Here is a 14,219-nt window from a genome sequence, read left to right as displayed (position 1 = left end):
TTTTTGCAGGTGCACTGAAAAATGGACCTGCGCGCATCCAGTACATGCATCTACACCAGTGCAGGCCATTTTTCAGAGCACCTTAGTAAAAGGTATTTAATGGCAAGCCTGGATTGCTCAGTTTGGCTTTTGGCCAGGGTTTGGGAAACTGATTTCTCTGGTATATACTGTTATAAGGATTTGACTCTCACCCTGTTCAGTTGTAGCTTAGGGCAGGTTTCATTCTGGTACACTAAGTATTTTCCTGTCTCTGGGAGGCTCACAATCTAAGGGGCCCTTTTACTAAATGGCATTAAGACCTTAACGTGTGGTTAGCACACACTAATAGCTACCGCATTTGCACTCACTAACCCACGTGTTACCTATTTTTTAAAAATATTTTTAGGAGAGGTGCATCATGGACAGAGAGCAAATGTTCCCACATTATCCAGTTAGCATGTTACGATTAGCATGAGCTAAATGTATAATGCAGTAAGTGCTCCTGCATTAACTGTATGCAGTTGTTGCAATTAGCACATGACCTGCATTAAAACATTTTCAAAATTTCCCCCATAAATGCCATGTTAAAAATCTGGGCTTAGTACACAGGAAAGTCTTGAGTTAAAACACATTAAGCCCAGATATAACCGCACTTTAGTAAAAGAGTCCCTAAGTTTGTACCTGAGGCAGTAGAGGGTTAAGTATCTTGTCCAAAGCCACAAAGAGCTGCAGTGGGATTTGATCTGGGCTTCCCTGGTTACTCCTCCACTATACGTTCTTGGCTGTTATTTTGCTCTTAGATGTTCATCATTTTATAATTTAAAATTTGAAATTATAAATTACTTTGATGCTTGCGAATGACAGTGCTAAATTAATACAAACATTGAACAAGCTCTCTTATCAACTCCATATTTGCTGGATGATTTCTTAGTTTCCTTCCAATTTGATTGGTTGATTTCTTTGTTGTTATTTATTAATCACCTTTATGAAGAGAGTCACCCAAAGTGATGTACAGCAGGTAATAGTTTAACATAAAACGTACAGTTTTGTTAAGAGCATAATAATATTAAAATGGCCAAATATAAACATAAATACAATCAATGAGGTAACCTTGGAAATGGCAAATTGAAACCTAGTAATAGCATTAGCATGATACATTATCAGAAATGTACACATTTAACAGCACTGTAGAATAATTATAACAGAAATATGATAAATATCTGTACAATACAGATGGTACCATATAGGCAGTGTAAAAGAACATTCAAATAACATAGATATGATAATAGATATGTCACATCCTTAATCTTTCACTCTTCACTGCAACTGTTCCTACGGCCTTCAAACATGCTGTTGTCACTCCACTCCTTAAAAAACCCTCACTTGACCCTACCTGTCACTCCAACTATCGCCCCATCTCCCTTCTCCCTTTCCTCTCCAAATTACTTGAACGCGTCGTTCACCGCAATTGTCTTGACTTTCTTTCTTTTCAACCTATTCTTGACCCACTCTAATCTGGTTTCCGCCCTCTTCACTCTACTGAAACTGCACTTACCAAAGTCTTTAATGACCTGCTGCTGGCTAAATCTAGAGGTCTCTATTCTATCCTTATCCTTCTTGACCTATCTGCTGCTTTCAACACTGTAGACCACACCATACTCCTAGATACACTATACTCGATTGGATTCCAGGGTCCTGTTCTTTCCTGGTTCTCCTCCTACCTCTCACTTCACACTTTCAGTGTTCACTCTGGCGGTTCCTCTTCAACTTCCATCCCGCTTTCAGTTGGTGTGCCTCAGGGTTCTGTCCTTGGACCCCTCTTCTTCTCCATCTATACCTCTTCCCTTGGTACCCTGATTTCATCCCACGGCTTTCAGTACCATCTTTACGCAGACGATTCTCAGGTCTACATCTCCACCCCTGAAATCTCAACCTTAATCCAGGACAAAATTTCATCCTGCTTGTCTGACATTGCTGCTTAGATGTCTCTACGCCATCTGAAGCTAAACATGACTGAAACTGAACTTCTCATTTTTCCCCCTAAACCCACCTCCCCTCTTCCCCCATTCTCTATCTCTGTTAATGGCTCTCACATCCTCCCTGTCTCCTCGGCTCGTAATCTTGGTGTCATCTTTGATTCCTCTCTCTCCTTCTCTGCACATATTCAACAGATCACCAAAACCTGTCGTTTCTTTAACTACAACATTAGCAAAATTCACCCCTTCCTTTCTGAATACGCTGCCAAAACCCTTATCCACACCCTTGTCACCGCTCGCTTGGATTATTGCAATTTACTTCTCACTGGTCTTCCATTCAGTCATCTCTCTCCTCTCCAGTCTGTCCAAAATTCTGCAGCATGGCTTATTTTCTGCCAAAATTGTTATACCCACACTAACCCACTCCTCAAGTCACTTCACTGGCTCCCTGTCCGTTTCCGTATACAGTTCAAACTTCTCTTACTGACCTTTAAATGCATCTATTCTGCAGCCCCCCATTACCTCTCCACTCTCATCTCTCCCTACATTCCTCCTCGTGACCTCCGCTCACTGGACAAATCTCTCTTGTCGTCCCCCTTCTCCTCCACTGCTAACTCCAGGCTTCGTTCCTTTTCTCTCACGGCACCTTATGCCTGGAATAAACTTCCTGAGCCTGTACGTCTAGCTCCATCTCTACCTGTTTTCAAATCTGTGCTGAAAACCCACCTTTTCATTACTGCTTATGGCTCCTAGCCACTACTCATTTGCCTCCCCCCTCTTGTTCCTTCTCACCCAGTACTTCCCTCGCATTTAATTGTCTTGTCTGTCTGTGTTATTTTAGATTGTAAGCTCTATTGAGCAGGGACTGTCTCTCTGTGTCAGGTGTCCAGCGCTGTGTGCGTCTGGTAGCGCTATACAAATGCTAATAATAATAATATCATAATACCAATGAAGCCCCTAATTGGCCTGCATTAGAACATTTAAATAACATAGATATGATGCTAATGCTGTTCATAAACAACTTACTATGTAGCCAAGGGATCAAGATATATAGACGGGAACAAGATAGGTAGTGCGAAGTCAGGTCAGTTGGGATAAATAGATGGGTGGCTAAGCTGAAGGCATATATACTGTATGTACCATTAAATAAAATATGAAGAACTGGTCTAAGTTACAGGGTATGTAGCAAGCTAGTTCAGGTACCACATGTATTATAGGTTTGGGAAAAGAGCCAGGCAATCACCTGCTTCCTGAAGTAGAGGTAGTGTTGAGTTAGAAGTAGTCCCTCTGAGAGTAAGTTCAAGAGTATGGGGGCTATTCCTGAGAAAGCAAGTATCACATCATGCAATTTCTTTTGAAGAGAGTGCAGATGGTAATGCTCCTTCAGAGGACCTTAGAGGTCTCAAAGGTACAGTGGGGGAAATAAGTATTTGATCCCTTGCTGATTTTGTAAGTTTGCCCACTGACAAAGACATGAGCAGCCCATAATTGAAGGGTAGGTTATTGGTAACAGTGAGAGATAGCACATCACAAATTAAATCCGGAAAATCACATTGTGGAAAGTATATGAATTTATTTGCATTCTGCAGAGGGAAATAAGTATTTAATCCCTCTGGCAAACAAGATCTAATACTTGGTGGCAAAACCCTTGTTGGCAAGCACAGCGGTCAGACGTCTTCTGTAGTTGATGATGAGGTTTGCACACATGTCAGGAGGAATTTTGGTCCACTCCTCTTTGCAGATCATCTCTAAATCATTAAGAGTTCTGGGCTGTCGCTTGGCAACTCGCAGCTTCAGCTCCCTCCATAAGTTTTCAATGGGATTAAGGTCTGGTGACTGGCTAGGCCACTCCATGACCCTAATGTGCTTCTTCCTGAGCCACTCCTTTGTTGCCTTGGCTGTATGTTTTGGGTCATTGTCGTGCTGGAAGACCCAGCCACGACCCATTTTTAAGGCCCTGGCGGAGGGAAGGAGGTTGTCACTCAGAATTGTACGGTACATGGCCCCATCCATTCTCCCATTGATGCGGTGAAGTAGTCCTGTGCCCTTAGCAGAGAAACACCCCCAAAACATAACATTTCCACCTCCATGCTTGACAGTGGGGACGGTGTTCTTTGGGTCATAGGCAGCATTTCTCTTCCTCCAAACATGGCGAGTTGAGTTCATGCCAAAGAGCTCAATTTTTGTCTCATCTGACCACAGCACCTTCTCCCAATCACTCTCGGCATCATCCAGGTGTTCACTGGCAAACTTCAGACGGGCCGTCACATGTGCCTTCCGGAGCAGGGGGACCTTGCGGGCACTGCAGGATTGCAATCCGTTATGTCGTAATGTGTTACCAATGGTTTTCGTGGTGACAGTGGTCCCAGCTGCCTTGAGATCATTGACAAGTTCCCCCCTTGAAGTTGTAGGCTGATTTCTAACCTTCCTCATGATCAAGGATACCCCACGAGGTGAGATTTTGCGTGGAGCCCCAGATCTTTGTCGATTGACAGTCATTTTGTACTTCTTCCATTTTCTTACTATGGCACCAACAGTTGTCTCCTTCTCGCCCAGCGTCTTACTGATGGTTTTGTAGCCCATTCCAGCCTTGTGCAGGTGTATGATCTTGTCCCTGACATCCTTAGACAGCTCCTTGCTCTTGGCCATTTTGTAGAGGTTAGAGTCTGACTGATTCACTGAGTCTGTGGACAGGTGTCTTTCATACAGGTGACCATTGCCGACAGCTGTCTGTCATGCAGGTAACGAGTTGATTTGGAGCATCTACCTGGTCTGTAGGGGCCAGATCTCTTACTGGTTGGTGGGGGATCAAATACTTATTTCCCTCTGCAGAATGCAAATAAATTCATATACTTTCCACAATGTGATTTTCCGGATTTAATTTGTGATGTGCTATCTCTCACTGTTACCAATAACCTACCCTTCAATTATGGGCTGCTCATGTCTTTGTCAGTGGGCAAACTTACAAAATCAGCAAGGGATCAAATACTTATTTCCCCCACTGTATGTAGAGGGCTAACATTCTTTAAGAACTGTGGCCTATTTTACCTGAAAAGCTTGAAAATCAAAAATAGAGTTTTAAATTTAGCCCTGTAAGGTACTGGAAGCCAATGTAGTTTTTGCTGGAAAGGTGTGGTGTGGTCATATCACTTGCAGCATTCTGACTTAGTTGGAACTGGCACAAAAGCCATAGAGGCGTATTTTTAAAGCACTTAGACTTACAAGTTTACATTAGAGGGGCATTTTCAAAAGAAACGTCTAAATCAGAATTTGGACGTTTTACAAAGACTTCCAAATTACAAACAGGAAAGAAGGTAATTTTCAAAAAAGATGGATGTCTATCTTTTGTGTTCCAAAATACTATGGACGTCCTGTGATTTGGACATCCTATTTTTTGGTCCATTTTCGAACAAAAGACGTCCAAATTGTAAGGGGTTTGAGAGGAGTCTGCTTCAAGGAGGGCAGAGGCAGAAGGAAAGTGTGCTCTTGACGAAGAGCAAATTTCGTTCACAGATTCCTTATAAACATGGAATTCGCCTCCTAGTGACCTAAAGACCGACCAGAATGCTAACTAAGGATAGGAACTACCATCCCCAGACCCCACCTGATCCTAGGCAGGACACTAAGGAAATAGAGGGGGAGGGGCATGACTGGGAGATGGGGAGCAGTTGGGAGAACTAGGTGGGGAGGAGGCTATGGAATGTGATAAAATGGGGGCAGTGGAGGAGATGGAGGAGGAGAGCATGGAGGTTTCGGCTCTAGCACAGACTCCAGTACAGACTCCAGATGGCAAGGTGAAAGGTTTCCTGGCTGCAGTACTACCTGAATTGTTTAAGATTGGGGAAGCAAAGCTGGTGCAGTTTGGGAGGAACCTGTGGAGGAGATTAGCCCAGCATACTACACAAGGACAGAAGGTAGTGCCTGGAAAGGTTGAATTGTGATTAAAGCTCCTTAGAGGAGGAGACTGAGACTGTATCAATGCAGTGGCGTTCCTAGGGTAGCTGACACCCGGGGCGGATCGCTGTTGCGCCCCCCCCCCCAGGTGCAGCACCCCCCTCCAGCAAAACGACGGACACCCCCCCCCCCCCCCGGGTGCATCTTTACCTGCTGGGGGGGGGGGGGTGCCGCGCGTCTGTTGGCAACACTCCCTATTACTTCCTGTTCTGGGGCAGAGGAAGCAGGGAACGAGCATTGCCGACAGACGCGCGGCACCCCCCCTACAGTGGCGAAACGACGGACACCTCCCCCCCGGGTGCATCTTTACCTGCTGGGGGGGGGTGCCGTGCGCCTGTCGGCTTCGCTCGTTCCCTGCTCCAGAACAGGAAGTAACCCGTTCCGGGGCAGAGGGAGCAGGGAATGAGCGTTGCCGACAGACGCGTGGCACCCCCCCTCCCAAGCGGCGTGCACCCGGGGCGGACCGCCCCCCCCCCCCCCTTGGTACACCACCGTGTCAATGAAATGAACTGATTGTGAAAAGTGCAAGTAGCCAGTAAACTACCCAAGGACAGAAGGTAGTGCTGAGGAAAACTGGACTGTGGTTAAAATTGTTTGAGACAGGAACTTAAACTATATTGTTGAAATGGAGTAAAATGTAAGCAGCTTCAGAGGGGAGCTGCCCTGTGATGATGAAGTTGGAACAAGAATAAGACTGTGTGATTTAGCCTGTGCAAATAAAAACCTTTTGACCTATAAAAGTATTGGAGCTGCTGCCCATTTTGTTAAACTACTACCATAAGGACAGCTTGTGCAGCGGTTAACTGGAAGGAGCTGTAGAAACTGAGGGAGTTAGGACAAGATCGTAGCCCGAGTGTCCTGAACAGGATCGACCCTGGCCGGTTGGTGGAAGGGAGACCAGCTGACAAAATGCAAGACATCCAAAACAGAGGAGGAGTTGCTTATTTTTTCGACGCGGCCGTTCTTTAGGCTGCTCGGCCGGGCTGTTTTTCCCCTTTTTATGCCCTTTTTTCTTGGCACCATCGAGCCTTTTGATTTTGTGACCGCCGTTTTCCCCTCCCCTCCATGTCATCAAAGACATCCAGCGGCTTCAAGCTTTGTACTCGGTGCAACCGGACCATTTCAAGTACCGACCCCCACGCCTGGTGTCTCCAGTGTCTTGGGCCTGACCATCTGCCAGCTTCTTGTAAGCTGTATAAGTTGATGAAAAAGCGGACCCAGGTGGCTTGAGAGGCTCAGCGTGAGAAACTTTTTCCAGATCGGTCCAGTCCTTCAACGTTGGCATCGACATCGATACTGAGGTCGGCGTCGAGGGAAGCATCGACATCAGGAGTTCAGTTAATGGCTGCCGAAAGACCACAACGCGCTGGGAACAGCGAGGCATCGAGCGGGTCTCCACCTGTGTCGAGGCCTAATGCTATTCAGGCCACACGGGACCGACCTTCGTTGGACCCGGCCCCGAGGAGGCGTGAGGATTCCACGTCCTCCTCTTTGGTACCGAGGAGTCTCGATGACGGGTGTCGAGCGAAGGCGAAAAAGCACCGTCATCATTCTCCTTCCATGCACTGTACCGAGAGCTCCGGGGAGCTGAGGGAGTCAGCACCCGAGAAGTGTCAGCGCTGGGAGGACCGCTCACCCTCCGTTCAGGTTCTGTCCGCAGGGTATACTCCAGAGTCTGGGTCTAGGCAGTCGAGGATTGTGGTGTAGTCGGTGGTGCTGCTAGGTATTTGATGTCGTAGTTTTACGATTTTCTCATTGAAGTATTTCGCGAGGCTGTCTGCTGTTGGTGCCTCTGTACTTTGGTCTCACATCTGCGCCCAGAGTCTTCACAAAATGTGTGGCAGTTGTCGCAGCATCGCTACACAGACTAGGAGTGCATGTGTTCCCTTACCTTGATGATTGGCTGGTGAAGAGCACCTCGGAGGCAGGGGCTCTATGGTCCATGCAGATGACTATTCAACTGCTGGAGCTACTAGGGTTTGTAATCAATTATCCCAAGTCCCATCTTGTTCCTGTGCAGAAATTGGAGTTCATTGGAGCTCTGTTGGACACACGGACATCTCAAGCTTATCTTCCCCAGGCAAGGGCATACAGTCTCTTGGCTCTAGTGTCTTTGTCTCGAGCATCTCAACAGATCACAGCTCGGCAGATGTTGAGACTTGTAGGGCACATGGCCTCCACGGTTCATGTGACTCCCATGGCACGCCTACATATGAGATCAGCTCAATGGACCCTAGATTCCCAGTGCTGCCAGGCCACAGGGGATCTAGATGATGTAATCCATCTCTCCACCGTGTTTTGCAAATCCCTTCAGTGGTGGACCATTCGATCCAATCTGACCTTGGAACGTTCATTCCAAATTCCTCAGCCACAAAAAGTGCTGACGACGGATGCATCCATCCTGGGGTGGGGAGCTCATGTAGATGGACTTCACACTCAGGGAGCTTGGTCCTTTCAGGAGAAGGATCTTCAGATTAACTTCCTGGAATTATGAGCAATCTGGAAGGCTCTCAAGGCTTTCAGAGATCGGCTGTCCAACCAGATCATCCTAATTCAGACAGACAATCAGGTTGCTATGTATTACACCAACAAGCAGGGGGGCACCGGATCTCGCCCTCTGTGTCAGGAAGCCATCAGGATGTGGCTTTGGGCTCACCATCACGGTATGTTTCTCCAGGCCACATACCTGGCAGGCGTAAACAACAGTTTGGCCGACAGGTTGAGCAGGATAATGCAACCTCACGAGTGGTCTCTGAACATGGCCATTGTCCACAAGATCTTCCGAGCATGGGGCACCTCCTTGGTGGATCTTTCTGCCACTCAGATCACACACAAAGTCCCTCAATTCTGTTCCAGACTTCAGGCCCATGACAGACTAGCGTCAGATGCTTTTCTCCTACATTGGGGGACAGGTCTTCTGTATGCGTATCTTCCCATACCTCTAGTAGGGACGACTCTGCTGAAACTCAGACAAGACTGTAGAACCATGATTCTGTTTGCACCTTTTTGGCCCCATCAGATCTGGTTCCCTCTTCTTCTGGAGTTGTCCTCCGAAGAACCGTGGAGATTGGACTGTTTTCCTACCCTCATCACTCAGAACGAAGGGTCGCTTCTACATCCCAACCTCCAGTCTCTGGCTCTCATGGCCTGGATGTTGAGAACGTAGAAGTTGCCTCTTTAGGCCTTTCAGAGTGTCTCCCGAGTCTTGCTTGCTTCCAGGAAAGATTCCACGAAAAAGTGCTATTCTTTTAAATGGAGGAGGTTTGCCGTCTGGTGTGACAGCAAGGCCCTAGCTCCTTTTTCTTATCCTACACAGACCCTGCTTGAATATCTTCTACACTTATCAGAGTCTGGTCTCAAGACCAACTCCGTAAGGATTCATCTTAGTGCAATTAGTGCTTATCATCAGCATGCAGAGGGTCAGCCTATCTCTGGACAGCCTTTAGTTGTTCCCTTCATGAGAAGTTTGCTTTTGTCAAAGCCCCCTGTCAGACCTCCACCAGTGTCATGGGATCTCAACGTCGTTCTCACCCAGCTGATGAAAGCTCCTTTTGAGCCACTGAATTCCTACCATCTGAAGTACCTGACCTGGAAGGTCATTTTCTTGGTGGCTGTTCCTTCAGCTCGTAGAGTCAGTGAGCTCCAAGCCCTAGTAGTGCATGCACCTTATATTAAGTTTCATCACAACAGAGTAGTCCTCCACACTAACCCTAAGTTCTTGCTGAAGGTGGTGTCGGAGTTCCATCTGAATCAGTCAATTGTCTTGCCAACATTCTTTCCCCGTGCACATACCCGCCCTGGTGAGGACAAGTTGCACACCTTGAACTATAAGAGAGCATTGGCCTTTTACGTGGAGCGGACAAAGCCCTATCGACAGTCCACCCAGCTGTTTGTTTCTTTTAATCCGAACAGGATGGGAGATGCCATCGGAAAACGCACCATTTCAAATTGGCTAGCAGATTGCATTTCCTTCACTTATGCCCAAGCTGGGCTGACCTTAGTGGGCCGTGTCACTGCTCACAATGTTAGAGCCATGGCTGAGTCTGTGACTCACTTAGTCAGCCTCCATTGAAGAGATTTGCAAGGTTGCAACGTGGTCATCAGTCCATACATTCACTTCTCACTACTGCCTTCAGCAAGATACCCGACGCGACAGTTGGTTTGGGCAGTCAGTGCTGCAGAATCTGTTTGGGGTTTAGAATCCAACTCCACCCTCCTATGCCCATTTCTGTTTTGTTCCAGGCTGCGCTCTCATCTAGTTGTGTTTCTTTTCAGGTCAATCTCTGTTATGTCCTCGCCGTTGTGAGGCCCAGTTGACCAATGTTTATTATTTTGAGAGAGCCTTGGGGCTAGGGATACTCCATATATAAGAATATTGAGCCTGTTTGTCCTTGGAGAAAATGAAGATACGTATCTGTATCAGGTATTCTCTGAGGACAGCATGCTCAATATTCTTACAACCCTCCCTCCTCCCCGTTGGAGTTGTTACAGTTCTATACTTTGCTTTTTACTAACTAATTGGGGCACGCTCGCTTCGCGGGTGGGAAGCCGTTCGAACATGCACAGTTCATTCGGTCCGCGCGACGGCGCGTTCTGGAGAGTTCTTTTGATTTTCAAGTTCCGGACTCCTGGGCCATCACGGGCGACATCCCATATGTAAGAATATTGAGCCTGCTGTCCTTGGAGAATACCTGCTACAGGTATGTATCTTCATGTTCTCCGAGGACAAGCAAGCTGCTTGTTCTCACATGTGGGTCAGCGTCCACGTCAGCCCAGGAAACGGCAAATTTTCCACAGCAAAATTTAAAAAGTTTTGCCAGAGCCTTCCGACGAGGGAACCGCGCGCACAGCGCATGCGCGAACAACTTCCCGCCTGTCGCGTGAGAGTTCCCACTCAGTTTTTTCTTGTCCGCAGTGAGGTGAAGAGGCTTTTCCCTGTTTGCTTCGCTGGCCCAGGAAAGAGAGTCTTGATAATTCTTTTTATATTTTTTGTTTTATTTCTATTGTTATTCGTTCTTCTTTTTAAAAACAAAATAGGTATTTTTTTCTTAGGTTTTGGCACTTTCTAAGTTTTCTTTCTTTTCGAAGTGGTCAGTGGCGTTCCTGGCCTGGATGGCAACCGGGACGGATCGCCGATGCGCCCCCCCCCCCCCGGGTGCAGCGCCCCCCCCCCCCCCCCGCTAAATGACACCTCCCCCCCCCCTCCGGCGAAATGACACCCCCCCTGTTCCGGGGCAGAGGGAGCTGCAGCGAATGAGCAAAGTTAGCAAACTCGGAGCAGGCGCGCACCGCGGCACCCCCCCAGTGGCGTGCACCCGGGGCGGACCACCCCCACCCCCCCTTGGTACGCCACTGGGCGTGGTCAGCCTTAGGCAGCGCAGTCGGACTTTTCTCCTTTTGTGCCTTTTACTTTTTGGCACGATCGCGTCGTCTAATTTTGCCAAAGCCGTTTTTCCTTCCATGTCATCGAAGACATCCAGCGGCTTCAAACGTTGTACTCGGTGCAACTAGACCATCTTGGGTACCGATACCCTCGCTTGCTGTATCCAGTGCCTTAGGCCCAACCGTAGCCCAGCCACTTGCAGTCTGTGTCTTCTTCGCATGAAGAAATGAACCCAAGCATCTCGAGAAGCCCAATGAAAGAATCTTTTTGGGGCTCGGTCCAGTCCTTCGATGTCGACATCGACATCAGTACCGAGGTCGGCGGCATCGATATCGAGGGACGCATAAAAGGGAAGGTAATCCCCGATTCCCGTCTGTGGTCATCTGGTCATTTCGGGCACCTTTTTGTGCCTTATTTGCAATAAAAACAGGTCTGGCTGAAAATGACCATGTTTTAGTCTTGGATGTCTCAGCTTTTTTCCATTATGGCTCAAAGACGTTCAAGTCTTAGGAACGCCCATGTCTCGCCTTCACCACGCCTCCGATACACCCCCTTCAGATTTGGACGTCCTTTTGATGGACTTCCGCTAGAGACGTCCAAAATCGGGTTTCGATTATACCGATTTGGACGTCTCTGAGAGATGGACGTCCAAGTGCCGATTTATGTCGGAAGATGGACGTCCATCTCTTTCGAAAATGAGCCTGTTAATCTCATAGCAATCTCTCAGTATAAATAGATGATCCAATCACTCTCTCCAAATTAACCCATAAGCCTTGCTGTAATGCTAATTTTTTGTATAACACTTTCTGCCTACCCTATAATGCTATGCAGATATAACCATATCTCAGTCATGGTTCCCTATATCACATTTCTATGGCTGCCACTGAATCCAAATCAACATATTCCATATCAACTTACAGATCTGTAACTTTAGGTGAGTATTAGTATATATATTCTCAATGCAGAGCTAAACAAACAGTTCACATTCTGCATTAACAATGAGTGTGCAATTAACTGCTGTGTTTAAATACCTCAGGCATTATTCTGTAAGGAGCCACATAGAGTAGAGGAGTAGCCTAATGGTTAATTAGGTGGGCTGAGAACCTTGGGAACTGGGTTTGATTCCCACTGCAGCTCCTTGTGACTCTTGGCAAGTCACTCTCCATTGCCACAGGTACAAATTTAGATTGTGAGCCCACTAGGGACAGAAAAAGTTCCTGCATATAGTATAGGTAAACAGCTTTGGTTGTATCCACAGAAAGACGATATATCAAATCCATTACCCTTTAACTCCATTTGTAAATGCTGGTATTCTAGTCATTTATGCATGTATGTGAATACATATGCATTTAAATGACAGTAATCCAGCTAAATGTTGTACTGTCATACGTGTATGTATCTCCCCAATCTGGGTGCAAGCATTTATGCCAGCTATATGGCTGGTGTTAGTGCCTGTGGTTACGCTAATATTGTATAAAGAAAAGTAACGTGGCATCTAAAAATAGAGATTCCCTCTTATAAGTTCCCTTCCTAATATAGAAATTCATAATGGGGGTTGGGAAGGAGCAAGGAGTGCATCCTACAGTTAACATGGGCATCATTAATGCATGTTAACTGTTAACATATCAGATAGCACTGAAATCTTAACTACAGCTCCAGAGGTGGAACTAACTGCATTCCACATTAGTGGCCATTGTCTTGTATTAGCAGCCTTCCCCAAAATATAAACATTTATTGCAAAGGTTTTGCAGCTACTACAGATTAATTTTTGCTGTTAATGTATGTTAACTACAAAATCTTAAAAGTGGTTTAGTAGGTAGGCCTAGAAGTGTAAATGACTTTGAAATTGTTCTCTAATTACCCTGTTTCTCAATGTTCTGCCTTCCTCCTGCCAATTCCACTTTTCATTTTACATGATTATTTTTCTAAACTTTTTTGTAACTCTGTTTCCCCATTCCTGCTTCCTTTTCTGTCTTAAATATGTAAGTGCTCACATCGATCTGCTCATTGATAATTAACATTTGGAAGGCTCTGCTACTGATAGACTGTTTTCTTACAAAGCACCTAATCAGTTAAAGAAAGAAGACAGGTTAATACGATTGACAGATAATGTCAAATAAGCCTGCCAAAGAAAATAGCTATGTAGAAAAGTATAAAATTAACATAAGTTTTAGCTTTAATGTACCCTAGAGGCCAGATTTAGTATATCAATGAAAATTTTCACTGATGACCCTTTAATGTGCTAGTATCTGAGTCCTGTTCTTTATATCGTGTTACATAATAAAAACTATTATCATGAGAGGAGACATGCATGGGAATTTGCGTCACGTTATTGGAAATAAATTGGTTTAATTGTTAGCAACATTGGACAAAAAGAATCTCAGAATGCATCTGCCAGCATCTGAATCATTGCCCGAGGTGGGGCATGGGAGGAAACACAAGCTCACATTATTCTGTGTATTGACAGTAGTGTTTTATACTGCTGCCTTTCTGAATTAGATATATGCCTAGAGATTGTACATCAGCTTCTGGTTTGAAAGTTCATAAAGAGCAAGTGACTCACTCCATGATAACTCATTTTACTATTTACCCCCCTTCTTTTCTTGGAGTTCACTGTACTTGATCTTTGCCAGGCCTGTTGAATTCCAAATACATCTTATCACAGCCTCTCCATAACTCCTTCCTTTCTTCAGTTACAGCCACCACAATGATTCTTCATTATCCTAACTATTCTTTAACTATTTTACTGCTTTGTGTGACTGTACATTCTAAAGAGTTGCAGGGAGATAGAAATCTTACCCATCCCCATAAGAATTTAATCTGTCCCCACCCATCCCCAAAAGAATTTAACCTGTCCCCACCCAGTCCCATGAGAATTTAATGGACCTTAAAAAAAATTCCGGTCGGCTCTCTGTCTCTCTCTGGGT

General features: G+C 45.9%; 1 protein-coding gene across 2 annotated transcripts in view; it reads left to right on the top strand.

Annotated features, from left to right (window-relative positions):
* Positions 1-14,219, top strand: part of COL24A1 (collagen type XXIV alpha 1 chain) — an 804,368-nt gene that overhangs the window by 432,383 nt on the left and 357,766 nt on the right. The gene's annotated exons all lie outside the window — the stretch shown is intronic.

Source organism: Microcaecilia unicolor, chromosome 6 (genome assembly GCF_901765095.1).
Source record: "Microcaecilia unicolor chromosome 6, aMicUni1.1, whole genome shotgun sequence".
Lineage (NCBI taxonomy): Eukaryota > Metazoa > Chordata > Amphibia > Gymnophiona > Siphonopidae > Microcaecilia > Microcaecilia unicolor.
Note: the sequence above shows the minus strand (reverse complement) of the source record. Positions and strands in the feature narration are given on the sequence as shown.